A 15,367-nucleotide genomic window follows, 5' to 3' on the forward strand; every position below is an offset into this window, starting at 1 on the left:
TCTGTCGTATCTGAGTCTATAAGGTGTTTGTTTCTGACACTAGGTGTCACACTAAGAATGTTTCTGTTTCTGGAAAGAAACTAAATCCTTTCCCAGTAAAGGAGAATACAGACTTCCCAGAACATCCACACAGTCCGAGTGCCTGAGGTCAGTAGGAGGTTTTGCATTGATCTTGGTGCAGCAGAATTTGTGCCATTGATGCTTATCTTGATTCATTCCTTAAAGAACTGCAAGACTTGGACACAAACTGCCAATCTGGCAGTCACTTGGATTTGGTGTCCCCATTCAGTGTCCGAGGAGCCAACTAAGTGAAATGTCATTTGCCTCCAAATGTTGCCCGGTCTTTTCCAAGACTTGGATATAGAGTTAATTAGATTTTCCAATACAATAATCTAGCTCCATAAATAAAAGTACAAATGAGTGTTTCTCAAAACAAAATTCAGCAGAATGGACTGTGACCTTGCATGCCCTAAGACCTTGCATGCCCTAAGACTCAGAGTCAATGAACTGGTTCCTGGGCTTTGACTGGAGAATGTGTGTTATTCCATACTTCATGCTGAGACCTCAACTCGCCTGTGACTGTGACCTACAGTCAGTGCCTCTTTCCTTTGCAATGAGTTTCATGGGTACTCTTCTAGGGCCCATGTATGCACTAGGAGGATAGTGAGAGAGGTGGAAGAAGTAGCCTGGTGGTAGCAGAAAGGATTATTGTGCAACAATTGTGCAAAGTTTAGAGAGTCAAAGCTTCCAAATATTTTGGCAGGAGCTTTCCTGTATATAGCTATTTATATTTGGCCTAAACTGAAGCTTGTTGAAGTATAGAAGCTTGTGCATCAGTAGTGGCGCACCTTGGATTTGGCACTTAGTACAGATATGAAAAGATGGGTCCATGCCTGAAGTGTTTCCAATAATGAACAGAGAGTGTAGGTGGAAAGAGATGCAACAGAGAACTTCAAAACTCTGTATTCATTTCTCATTTGTGCTTTTTGAGTGAGCAATTTGTTCACCAGGTGTCTCATGCCAGCTCATGCTGATAGATGCAAGAACTTTATCTCGGAAGGTTCTGAAAGCTGTTAGAGATAGACTTCATTCGTTCTTCCAGCCTGATGTTCTGAGAAAAGAGTTTAAATCCTAAACACTTGCAATTCTTCTGCAACACAGAATAGAGTCAAGTTGAAAGCACTATAAAACTTGTTTACAAGGACTCAGAGAGTGAAAAATTGTTTCATTTAAAATGTTGCAGAGGAAGTAGGATCTGACAGCTCAAGAGCCCGATTTTTTCCTGCTTCACAGCAGGGATAATGCACAACCTTGGAGAGCGCTTACACCAGGGCTCTCCTGGTATGCGTGGGCCTGGTAACACAAGAAGGATACAAGGTAGTGGACAAAATCATTTCCATTCCATTCACCTGCTTCTTCACGAGTTTTGTGGTTTTCAGTATCACAAGGGAAGGTCTGCTCTAGTTTTCCTCCCATCACTGTCTTGATGGGAAGAGCAGTGGTGGGACAGACACAGCTGGTTCCCATATTCCTCCTTCTAAGAGAGGTAGCAAAGGGAAGGATACAGACTTCATAGGCCTGTTAATACTGTAGGGCACTGAAACCTGTTTCCTTTGTCTTGTACCACTCATCAGAGTAAAAAACCCAAAGAGCTGTTGATGGTGAAAAATTTTCAATGTCAGGTTAAACAGATATGAAATTCTTGGTGCTTGTTTCACCCTACTGCTCTTTGGTATGAATTTGATCTGTGTTTGCACTAGCATAGATTAGATAGACAGGTCCTATGGAGCAAAGCCTTCCCAGTAACAAGTAAAACATGGTGTCAGTTCTCATGTTCTGGGATCACTGTTATGCCCATTAAATAAAATTCTGGTTGTATGTATAATAAAAAGATAACGTTGTGCAGAAATGGTCAGGCTGGTGTTCTGGATCCTGTGTCGTGTATTAGGATGTATTAGCTATTCTGCCACTTTCTTACACTGACTCAGACCTAGACAGAACACTGGTTTACGGTATTCTGCATCCTGAACACTGAAAGATAATACCTAATGTGGTGGCTGGTGGGCCTGTGGTACAAAGGACAAAGAAAATCTCCTGGTGGGACAGTGCCTAGTACCAAAAGATCCTCCCCAGGTTAGAGTGACAGAAAAGGCTTCTCCCAGGATGCCCTGTTCTGTTATGTTAATGTACCCCAGTTCTGCTTCCCTGGTTGGCCTCCCTGCCCCTTGTTACTTTACATGTCCCTGCCCTAGAAGGTTCTCCACTCCAAGTTTCCCCCATTGGCCCTTGCCCCATTGCCACTCTCTCAGAGTTTCCCATTGGCTCCCATACCCTAGTCCTGCCTGTGTACTGCCCCCATGCCCTCAGCTCATTGGTCTCTGATGCTCGCCCTGCTCCAGTATATAAACCTGGACCCTCCCATATTCTTTGTCTTGGTCCCTGGAACCCTTCAGGCGTGTGGCTGCAATAAACCTCTCCCGTGGAACTCTCTACGAAGACCCTTGCTGCCTCTTTGCCGTCAACCCATTTTAAGGAGCTATCTGTGTGTGTGCGTGCATGCGTGTGTGAGTGTGTGGTGGTCCTGCCGAGCGGCTTCGCCTTGGAGACGCTTTTTGGAAGGTCGCAGCGCCTCATTATCCGGCACCGCCAAGCTGGAGACCGTGACAACCTAAGTCACTGTCTTTCAAATAAGAAAGCAAAAAAAAAAACTTTCACTGTCCAGTTTTGTCCTTCTCCATGCTAGACACTTAATGAATGTATGCCACAGGCTTATCTGCATGCTTGAGATAATGTAAACTGTAGCATGTTTAACATATTCTGCTTCAGATCACGTAGGAGATAATGGAGGAAGCTGCACAAAACAACTGCAGGCAGAAGTGAGGAAGGAGGGGCTGGCCCTATGAGAGCCTGAGGGCAGCATTAGTACAGCTTTTACTGGCTGTTGGTGTCAACCATAGGCTTCTCAGTGCCTGTGGGCTGGGGGTGAGGGTTGCTTTTTTACCCCCCTGGTGCAGAGCCGTCAGCCATAAGATGAAAAACAGAAAAATCATGTGGTGGTTTTTTTTGTCCTCAGCAAACTACGCTACCCTTGCTAGGTGAAGACAGCAATTCTGCAGGTCATCTGTCTCAGACCAGGGTACAGCTGGAGGAAATTGTGACAAAGTTGCTAAGGCAGGACATGAAGTGGTATATCTGGTGCCTGCTAGTTCTCCTACCTTATACTGTTTTCTAGTCTCAATGAGGAACAAAAAAAAAAAGCATACAATAGAATTGTGCATTTAAGTTCTAGCTCTGTACCTTCACTAACTGTACAGACCATAATGTACTTTAAGATATGTCAAATGTGTTCCTATCTCAAAGAATCACAGAATCATCAAGGTCGGAAGAGACCTTCAAGATGATCTTGTCCAACCATCAGTGTCATGGTGGTGACTCCACCACATCCCCGAGGAAGTTATTCCAATGCCTAACCATTCTTAAAGTGATTTTTTTTTCTAATATCTAATCTGAACTTCACCTGCTGCAATTTAAGACCATTTTCTCTTGTCCTTTCACTTGAGACTTGGCAGAAGAGACCAACCCACACCTCACTACAGCCTCCTTTCAGAGAGTTGTAGAGAGCAGTGAAATCCCCCTAAGCCTCCTCCTCTTCTCCAGGTTAAACAGCCCCATCTCCCTCAGTTGCTCCTCATAAGATTTGTGCTCCAGACCCCTCACCAGATCCATTGTCCTTCTCTGGACATACTCCAGCACCTCAATGTCCTTCTTGTAGTGAGTGGCCTAAAACTGAATAGAGGGTTTGAGGTGTGGCCTCACCAGTGCTGAGTGCAGGGGAACAATCACTGCCCTGGTCCTGCTGGCCACCCTTTTCTTTATACAGGCCAAGATTCCATTGGCCTTTTTGGCCACCTGGCCACATAGATGCTCATATCCAGTCATAGGTCAACAAGCAACCCCAAGTCCCTTTCTGCTGAGCTCTCAAATCACTCTTCCCCAAGCCTGTAGAGCTGCTTGAGGTTGTTGTGACCCAAGAGCACAATGTGGCACTTCAACTTGTTGAACGCTATGTAGTTTACCTCAATCCGTTGATCCAGCCTGTCCAGATCTCTCTGCAGAGCATTTCTACCCTCCAGCAGATCCATACTCCCACCCAGCTTGGTATCATCTGTGAACTTACTGAGGGTACACTCCATGCCCTTGTCCAGATCATCGACAAAGCTGTTAAACAGGACCATGCCCAAAACTGAGCCCTGGAGAACATCATTAGTGACCAGACACCAAACTCTAGTATGCCTGTTGTGCCCTACTATGACTTTGCTGACCATCAAAATTATTCATATAGTCCCAGATTTCTAACCCTCTGAAATCCACTGAAACTCCACTGTGGGGAGGACCACTATTACACACTTGTTCATATGCCTTTGGTAAAAGAAGAGCCTCATTAAAGAAAATAATTTTTTGTGTGTGTCCAAGATCTTGCTGCCTTGTTCAGTCTGTTTCCTTTGCATGTATGAGCACCATCTCTACCCCTAGGCGGCTGCACAAAATTCATCACAGACCAGTTTCTTTTTGATGATTTGGTTTCCTTTTAATAGCTGTCTAGAGGCAAATTCTTCTCAAACCATTGAGTCTGAACGAAAACCCTACAACATTTGGAGCAATTTGGATACAAAATGTTTGGCTTAGATCCATTTCTGTATTTCGCTCTAGAGCCCTTCTTCTTAATTTCTAGTGCACTAGATGTAATATTTTCCTTGTGCTGCTTCTGGTACCTACTCTCACCTGTACAAAACCACTAAAGATTTGTATGATACTCTGAGCATCTTTGCTGCCACCAGTGCAGAATGGAAACCCAAACAGCAGATCAGCTTCTTTCTGCTGATCCATTCTGACCACTTTCAGACTGTTTTCTGAGGTGTTAAATTTTCCTGATATTAGAAATGCAGGAAAGCTAAATGTTATCTAAGGAGCAGTGTCTGGGACCAACTCTGATTTCTGATTTCTGAAAACAATGTTTTCAGTTTAGATTGTTGGTGCAGCACATAATGGGGGCTAACACAGTATTGCTCTCATGTGGTTCACAGCAAAGCTGACTCAACTCTTGTTTCTCTCAGTGTTTCTTAATCTACCAACACAGTTCCAGCATCAGTTATGTTTTTGCTGGCTGACACTGCAGGTCCTTGTTACTTGTTTCAGTTCGCTCATTTTGGAACTCAACATTTGCACTGTGAAAACATTGAAACTCATGAAATTAAAGTGTCTCCAAAGAACACTCGGGGCCAATGAAAATCTGCTTACATAACTCTCATATAGAAGATGGAGTCAATCAAGCTTCTGTCTTCTATCACACTTCCAGTCTATTTCCATGATAAGAAGAAAGAAGAGTAATCTGCTAATAAAAACAGCTCTATCATGTCTGCTTCCTTGGATGGCTGCATAGGGCAGATATATAAGTATTGTCTCACATAATGCTGTATTATTTAACTATAGGCTGATCTGCACTAGTAAGTGCAGGACTGTTAGGCAAAGTTAGTGTGTGTGAATTGTTCTACCTGTGTCATATTCTCTAAAATGTTTGTAAAGTCCTGAAGAGTGTTGTGGTGGCTTTGCATGCTGACACACTGCAGTAAGGGGAGGGCTCCAAAAGGACATCTGTGTGTACAAGATGCTGGATATCACTGTGGAATCATAACGTACATCTTTACAACAGAAATGAAAGCTAGAGAAAGGTGAGATAAGGGAATCTCCTCAGAACATATTAAATCTTAATTCACTGCCAACTATGAAGCTATTGTCTCCCTAAGAAAATATTTGGGTGAGACTTCCCTCAGTGCATAACATAGCAAGCAGTATGTGAAAAACTACGCACAGTATTCTGAATACATGAAAATTTGATAGTTAGCTGGTTTGTAATCTTGGATTAAAATTAAATATTCAGATTAATTTGGGGCTCAATTTTCATTCAAATTAATTTGGGGCTTCAATTTTGTAGGAACAAAAAGTGGGGCAAACCATCCTTATGTAAACATCTATTTCCAAAGACCTCTTAATTCCGTCTGCAGATACATTGCAATGCCTTGAGTTTAAAACAACAACAAAAATTATCTCATAGAGCTGGCTATTTAATCCTCCCTAACTATTTTCCTGGAGTTTTTTTAGCTGTATAGCTCTGTTTCTTAATATAACTCATCTCTTTTAGCAAGATTACCCTTCTGCTCTTTATAGTACCAATAAATTTCTCACCTAATATTTCCTCCTTCCCTCAGCCCTCCAGAGAACCCTTTTTGCTTCTTATTTAGCTGTAAAGTCAAAGCTTCATTTTGATCAACCAGTTTTGTGATCCCTGACCTACTGCCTGTTGTATTTCAAGCAGCAGCATCTTAGAAACGTATCTGTTTAGATCACCTGAGAAATGTTCAGAACTATGTATGCTCAGTCTTTAGAAACACTTGGATGTGTGGGTACATGAATCTTTTCCCTTCTGGCTTGAAACATTTCCAGGCTGCCAATTTTTAAAGTACTCAACAAACCAGTTGGAGGAAACAGATGATCTTTTTTGCCATTAACTTTCTCACGTGATTTGGCAGAGCTGCCATGAATGAAAAGGAAGTGTAGAAACAGGGGGAAAGATTGCATTCATTTTAGAATCTGAGGATTGTGGCTTAAGAAGACATCAGCTTTTTTGAGGGGGCTTTTTTTTACTATTTCTTTTACCCTACTCAAGTGTGCCTGGAACAGTGTTCCCATTTCGGTGTCTTTTGCAGTCTTTTTTAATTAGGCACATAAGTGCCCATAAAAACCTTGTAGAAAACCCAGAGCAGCACTTTTATGTAACCCTACTGCTGGATGGCAAATTGCCACCTCCTGCCCCTCACTCATCCCCTCTGACTGATCATTTTGGCACTGCCTTACTTCTACACAAGACTTACTCACTTAAAAGACAACATTCTCATTTTGGATTTAATTTTTCTCTGCTTATAATTTTTCCATAGATGCATCTATTAACTTTGCTTAGGATGTGTACTGATCATCTCAGTACCTGTTATTTATTGGTTGTTTCTTTGCTGGTACTGTAATTTGTGCATAGTTCTGTTGCTTTGACCTTGAAGTCTGGCATTTTAGAGCCTTCCAGGTGCCAGTTCTCCACCTAGTCATAGGAATCTGTGGATGCCTAGCCAAAATTTTTTGTCCAGTTTTGCTGTGGCAAGACTTAATGCAAACGAATTCTACAGCATAGGTAACAGAAACACTGGTTTCTGGTCATGTATTTCTTTGAAATATGTGACTTGGTATTATGTGTTGTTGGAATATTGTACTAATTATATTTCTGAAATAAGAAAGGAAAACATTTGGAAGGTAGCAACACTCTATAATGTTTATTTCAAACCTAAGGTTATGAACAGCTGTGCCTGCGCTGCCCTGTAAACACACCTACTTTGTTGTCATGAGGCCGCCTTTTCTGACCCTTCCACATCTGAAATGCTGTATTGGGATAGTGTTTTGGTAGCAATGGGGCTTTAGGAGCAGTTTCTATGAGAAGCTTCCAGAAGCTTCCCCCACATCTGACGTAGCCAATGCCAGAAGGCTCCAAGACAGACCTCCCACTAAGCAAGGCTGAACCCATCAGCAATTGTGAGAACACCTCTGGGAGAACATATTTCATAAGGGAAAAGAAATTACAGAAGCAATTACAGCCAGAAAGAGGAGAGAGAATATGTGAGAGAAACAGCTCTGCAGACCTTGCAGGATCAGTGAAGGAGGAGGAGGTGCTCCAGGCACCGCAGCAGAGATTTCCCTGCAGTCCATGGCGCAACCAATGGTGAGGCAGCTGTGCCTCTGTAGCCCATGGAGGTCCATAGAGGAGCAGATAGACACCTGCAACCCATGGAGGAGCCATGCTCTGGAGCAGGTGGGTGCCCAAAGGAGGCTGTGACCCCGTGGAAAGCCCCTGCTGGAGCAGGCTCCTGGCAGAACCTGTGGAGAGAGGAGCCCAGGCTGGTGCAGGTTTGCTGGCAGGACTTGTGACCCCATGGGGAACCCAGACTGGAATAGCCTGTTCCTGAAGGACTGTACCCCACTGAAGTGACCTGTGCTGGAGCAGTTCTGGAAGAACTGTAGCCTGTGGGAAGGACTTAGATTGGAGAGGTTTGTGGAGGACCGTGTCCTGTGAAAGGGACCCCACACTGGAGCAAGGAAAGAAGTCCTGCCCCCGAGGAGGAAGCAGTGGCAGAGACAATGTGTGATGAACTGACCATAGCCCCCATTCCCTGTCCCTCGTGCTGCTGGCAGGGAGGAGGTAGAGAACTGGGAATTAAGTTAAGCCCAATAAGAAGGGAGGGATGGGGTTAAGGTTTTTTTAAGATTTGATTTTACTTTTCATTATCCTACTCTCATTTGACTGGTAGGAAATTCCAGTAATTTTCCCAAGTCAAGTGTTATTGCCTATGACATTCAGTGATGTCTCCCTGCCCTTATATCAACCCACAAATCTTTGGTTATATTTCCTCTTCCCTGCTCAGCTGAGGAGGACAGCGATGGAGCAGCTTTAGTGGGCACCTGGCGTCTAGTCAGTGTCAACCCATCACAAATGCCAGATTAAAGACAGAGGACAATCTGACCTTCACAGAACTCTCTGCTATGCTCTTTCAGACCTTGTGGATAACTCTCCTTTGGGAGTAGCCAGAACTTCCTTGGAAGGGAGCGTGGAAAAGACAGCGCTGGTGCACCTCTTCTTCCATTATATGAGTTAGAGTGTTAGCTTGACTGCACAGCAGTACAGAAACAGTGTGCCGGGGAGGAGAATTTTTCTCTGTCCCATGGAACAGTCCTACCTGAAACTCTTGCTAAAAAGCCTGTTTCATGTCCTTCATGGACCAGCACTAAATCAATGCTTTTTCAGAACCACGGCTTCCTAAAACAATGTAAGCCTATCTTTGTTCTCATCTGTACTTTTAAAGTGATTCAATGATGCTTCATTTTCGAGCCTGAGTTATGTATGAGTTTAGTTATTGGCAGACATGAAGATTGAAATTCAGTGTTTATTTGACAAATGCATAGAGCTTGAACTTGTATTCTTACAGTGGCTGAAATGTTCTACAGTTGGAGGGACCATCTCTAGACTCGATAATTTTACTCACAGTGTCTTTGAAGCACCTGCCAACAGGTGGGCACGATGCAGTTTTCTGCTTTTCAGCTGCTTAATCAGGTGTCTAGTACACTTAATCTGTGTCTAGTACAGAAGCAATGGAGGTTGTCACAGGTGAAGCAAATCTGAATGCACATCCAGCTCTTAGGCAGTTGTCTGTGTAGGTATGTTTACATGCAATTCACCAATGTCAGCCTTACTTGTTTTTACTTTGGATGATCCTGGACACTTAAGTTTCCAACAAAAGTAGTTCTTCCCACTTACATTGAAATTTTGGATCTAGTGCAATTAGAGGATGATTGTGACTGATTCTAGTTTTCATACTTTTAAATACCTAAATATCCTTCATTGACTTTTTCTTCCGTTACTTTGTTGATTAAGTCTATAATTTTGCTCTAACACAGAACTGTATCAGAAGCAACTTCAAAAGTTATAATTATGTAACTGGTAAAGCTTTTGTTGTGGATGTGATATCCCAGCCTTTGAAATGGATCATGGGAGTTTTCTTATTCAGAAGTATATCTTTACTTCATGTATTTTTCTTCCACAAAATAATCTTTTTGAGCCCTGGAAACTTTCAGTATCCATGATATCCTAAAACAAGAATGTTGATTGTACATAATGCCCTGAAGTCTCTTCCCTGGGTTTGGGTAGGTAGTTTGCACCTTCTCTAAACCTCTTGTGATTTTATAGATCTTTGTCATAGTCCTCTCAGTTATCTTCTTTCCAGCTTAAGGCATTTAGTTTGAATTAATTTTTCCTTGCCTGACAGCCACTGCCTAATTTTCTTCATCACTGTTGCAAATGATGCCACCAGTATTATGCATCACTACATCTTTTTGGTTTCTTTCCTATTTCTCCCTGAACTGTTGGTCATTTTTGCTTGTCTTTGTTTTTACCAATGTGAGGCACTGAGTTGACATTTTTATAGAACTATTTACTATAACCTTGAGATTCTGTTTCTGAGTGGTATTAGCTAGCTAGGAGCTTCACATTCACTTTATAAAGTTAGAATTGTCATTTTTTCCCTGACATTACTTCAGATTTGTCTTTATTGAATTTCATTTGGTATTTTATTGCACAGTATTGTGAAGTCCTGCTGCAACTCTTCTTAATCAGCCTTCATTTTTAGTTCTGTGAGTGATTTAAACTTTGTCACTTTGACATTCATGATCATTTATGAATATGACAAATCATATCAGCTTGAGTATATGTCCTCTACAGAGACTCCATTATTGACTCCTTTCTTTTGTGAAAATTAACCATTTGCTATTCCCTTTAGTCAGCCAGTTAGCTTCCCTTTATCCCAAAGCAGCTTTTTTTTTTTCTAGGAGCTCTTCAAGGGGTCTTCATGACACTTTTTCTGGAGATTTAAGTAGTTATATTCACAAGATTCACATACCTGTCCTTGACTCCTTCACAGAACTGGCACAGATATGAGAAACATTACTTTGCTTCATGAAAGTCATATCAGCTCTTCTTAAATGTTTTGTAGTATTGACATCCAACCATGTGCAGTAAACCAGGTCCCAAGCACTCCAAAGAAAGTGTGTTGAAAATAATGTAATGATAATACCATGGTACTATATAAATAATGCAATGCTTTTAAACTTAACAGAAGGGGATAAACTTTAATACTAAATTTTAAACATATTTTAAAATTTTAAGAAACCCTGACATGGTAGGTGCTAAATGTTACTCAAAAAGCAGAGTTAAGTTGCAAAGGAGTGAGGCTGTCACATCCACACATCTCAGTAGAAGTCAGTGCCATAGGGATGCTACCTGGGGCATCTCATCACCAGTGTAAGACCTCTTTAACACTAATAGGACAAGCAGATGCAATGTTTTGTAGTTAGCTTCTTTCCTTGCCAATGTCTGTCTCCTTAGATTCTCCTCCTCCTGGCATTTCTATTTTTGCCTGTGTATGTTAAACACTTAACTTACAAGCTGTAATACAGGCATTCAGAAATGCATCCGAAAGGTCTACAAAAGTCAGTCTGTGTTACTGCACCTCCTTTTTCAGTATTTGTGTATTTTTTCTGCTTGTTGTTTCGCCTAGAAGCAATCTACTCTGTGCTTTTGCAGTGTGTGGCATAATGGGGTCATGGTCTTTGAGCAGAGTTCCTAGGTACCACTGAAAGTTTAGCAGGGTTTCTCCAGATGCCCACTGATTCTATTCACTGCTGCAGTGTTTTGTGCAGTATAATATTTTTCCTCTAATGTTTCCTGGATACTTCCCAGAAGCAATCATGTCTGCTGACACTGAGGCAATTTTAAGTGAGAGGTTACATCCTACAATGTTTATTTCAGCTGTTTTGTAGTAAAGTTCGTTTAGCCCTGGTCCTGGAGTTTTGTTACAATGCATTATGTCAATCTGGCCAAAAATGTTTTCAACTCACACTTCAATTTGAGACAGGACTGTGGTGCATCTGCTGTTGTGTTTCAGTGTGGAACTCTGCCTGGATATTGAAGAGAGTCCTGCATGCCAAAGAGAGGTGCAAAATGCTAACCTAACTTTTCTGCTGTGGCTGTAATTCATGTGCTCCATTATTTCTTCATCACTTATTAGCCTTACAGACTATCTGGTCACCTTCCTCTTCCTTGTGTATTTGAACAAGATTTATTTTTAGTTTCAAAGCTTTTTGAAAAATATTCGTCAGATTTTTATTAGCCTGTCTTAAGGAATTTTTACATTTAATTTGTCAGATTTTCATTATTTTCTATTTTCTTTGTTTGGAAATAGTGTCAGCTCTTTTCAAGAAAGCCATCTCAGTCTAATAGGTTTCCTTGGTGAAATGTTTAATCTTACTAGCCTTTCCTGGGCATTTGAGGGGAAAGAAGAGGAGGAAGGAAGGTTTTAGTAGATGCTGAAGGGGTTTTATGGTTCATACTTACTGCTTTAAGAATGCAGAATTGATTTTGTGGCATCATGAAGCAACATTTAGAATGCATATTGTTATCAAAGAGGAATAAAAAAATACTGGACTTTCTCAGCATGTGTTAGGGTTTTAGCCCTCATCCCCACAAGTGTATATTATGTAGATAATGCCATTTAAACTTTTCACTTCAGGATCCAGTGGATCAGGAGACAGCCTAAAAAGTCCCCAGGACTTTTATATGTGAAAAGGAAAGACAAACAGACCCTTTCAGAAGCCAGTGCAATATCTTGCTTTCTCTATGGTAGTTCTGTCCTGTAGTGTTGTGACAATTTGCCAAGCTGTGCCACATGTCTGAGCTGCTTCTTCAGTTTCCCAGTGAAGACAGGATCCATGATGCTAATGTGCAGTTATTTACATGCCTACTTCACACCTGAAAGCTGGCCAAATGAGATGAAAGCCAATTCCGCTTTCTAGACACTGTTCAAAATGTGTATCTGCTTTGCAGGAAGCAACTTGGCAACAAGCACATGCTATTTTACCTCAGGTGCAAAGACACTGGCAGAGGGATTTACTTTTACCGTGTGTGTGTACAGCAGCTAACATAGTAGGGTGCTGATTTACAGACAAATACTCCTAGGCATTATCGTAGGCTGAATAGTGGGATAAATAATTTATTGTAGCAGGAGCTATGGCAGGGGGCATTGACAACTGCTTGTATAATTTCCCACACTTGTAACTATGTATAACTACAAAGAACAGTAACAGTGAAGGCTCCTTTATAAGCTAAGCATAATAAGTGAGAGTACTCTATAACCTCTCACTCCAGCTGTTTTGCCACTGGCTGGAACATTTCTCTCCCTCTCCCATCTCTCTTCACTCACCTTTCAATTCACCTTGAAAGCCCCAAGGATTATATATGGCAAATGCTACCAGCTCTCTAAACTGGCAGTGGTGATACTAATAGATGAGCACTGTTACAGCTGCTGCCACCAGCAACAAAAATCCATGTTCTGATCTCCTAATCTTCTACATTCCCACAACACTACTGGATGCTAAAGTATAGCCTGATTTGATTTTTCTTCTCTGCACCTGCTTATTTTTCTGATAGGCAGCAGGGGATAGGAGTGAGAAATGATCCTCCTTAGTGCTGGAGAACAGAGTCCCCCATCAACACAATTTTCTGCTAGTTAAATGCTGGTACATTTACCCTAAATGGAAGGAATGAGCCCATAACGTACTGAAATTCTACCATCAAACATGGAACAATAACTATCATACATTTACTGCAGCTTGTCATGATTTTTATTGCTCCCATAATCTATAGAAGGATTTTTTTACCTGCCCAAGAGAAAACGGTGAGTCATTACTCAAGATGCTGCATGTGCTAAAGGGAAAGGAAATTGAATAAGTAAATAACTGGCTTTTAAGGAATCTGCTGAAAACAGAAAAGTAAAGAATTTAGAGTGTTGTAAGGGAAATAATTTTCCTGAAACTAAAAATGGTTTTCAAGGGGGAGAAGATAAGAAAATAATTGTGCAAAGATTGAATTAGTTAATCTGCATATAAATGACATAAACATGACTTTTCAGGGATCATTCAAAAGTGTTTTGAATTTTTAAATTTACGTGACTGTAGACTTCTTTTTTATCTTTTTTTTTTTTTTTCCTCAATTTCATCCTGAGGAAATTTTTCAATTTAATCTTTTTTTTTAATCAGGAAATTTTTTTTGGTTCTCCCTTGTTCTCTCACACTGACTCAGTTTCTGCCAGAATGTGGCTTGGCAAATTTGAACAGCTGCTAGTGTAATAATTCCCCCTTGTTTGTCCATACAAGTCTTGACAACTTTTAATTAAATTTGTTTGTGTATCAGCTCTCATAAAGGACTTCTGATACATGATTAGGGCCCCTTGGTACTCCTGTAATAAACTCAGGAACACTTGAAATAGTTTAATGATTTCAGAAGATACAATGTAACAATTGGTAGAGCACACCATAGCCTGTGCCTTGCCATGCTCCTGCTTTGCATTTCTAGGCTTGAAAACGTAGCTGTATTTCTGTCTCCTGACAATCCGAGGACACAGAAGTGGTTGCTTTTACTGTCTTCCAGTACAGTCTGAGAAAGTTTAGGATGCTGCAACGTGGGGCAGTTAAGACAAAGCTTTAGGAAGCAATGCAGGCATTAAAGAGGAAGGTGTGCCTGCCATTTCCTGGTGAACCTGGGTGGGTGCGGATGTCCAGAGCTTGTTTCACACAAAGCATCCCTCAGCTGTCCTTGTACAGTGAGTTATGGTCAGTCTGGGACACTCACAGAGTGCCTGTGTCTCTGCAGGAGGACACTGACTCACAGCTAGTTACAAATCTGCAATGACCAATTTTCTGTCTTCTGCTGATGAAGCAGTTGAGTACTGATTGCAGACATTGCAGTGTGGGGCAAATTCTGGGGAGTGTGTTATTAAAAATGAAACTCAAGATATAGCTTGAGCGAGATTTGAAGTTTGAGTCTGGCTGTGGACCAGCAATTTGACTCCTTCATGAACAAGGAAAGAAAATAACAATTTAATACAAGTTTTACACTGTTAATTATGTTGTGCACAATTTACTTGGGAAGCAACCCCTTTTGAAATAGTGCAGTCACTGATGCACATCCTCAGTGTTGCAGTCGTCTGGCTCTGGGCTTGCATGCAGCTTTGTTTCCAGGTGTAGTGGCCGGAGACAAACCATTATGAGTATGGATACCTCCAGTAACTGTAGCAGGGGAAGCACTATAAAGAGTGGCAACTGTAGAACTAAAATACTTACTTGTATTTAAGAGGAGGCAGTAGGAAGAAGCTCATTGAAATACGTCCAGCAGAGAGTACTTTGCAGGTAAATCCAAACCTACATAGGATGTAAAAATTTGTTTTCTAATTTCAAGACTCTATTTTCACAGCTATAAAATCTGATACTATCGTCATTATTCATCATTACTCAAGACTGTCTTCAAAATAGGACAAGCATCATACCAAATTACAACAGTCCAAAATGATGGACGTTTTGGAGGCTTGAGAGTGTATGTGTGTTAGGGGGTAAAGACGGAAATATGTAGAAACAGGTAATGTGAATTCATTTAATCATTAAAACAAGAAACATATTATCAGAACGTATAGTCTATATGCAATTTAAAGTCCTTCATTGCTACTTCTTTTCTGTTTTGTGTTACCATTCACTACTATATTATGCCTCTACATGGTGTTTCTGATTATGATTTTTTTGTCTTAAGGAGAGAAGACAATAGATGGAGTACCTATAGACCTAATGTATTGCCTTTGATGTGGGGTTTTCTGCAATAGCCCCCTTTCTCATA

This window comes from Corvus hawaiiensis, chromosome 26, assembly GCF_020740725.1.
Source record: "Corvus hawaiiensis isolate bCorHaw1 chromosome 26, bCorHaw1.pri.cur, whole genome shotgun sequence".
NCBI lineage: Eukaryota > Metazoa > Chordata > Aves > Passeriformes > Corvidae > Corvus > Corvus hawaiiensis.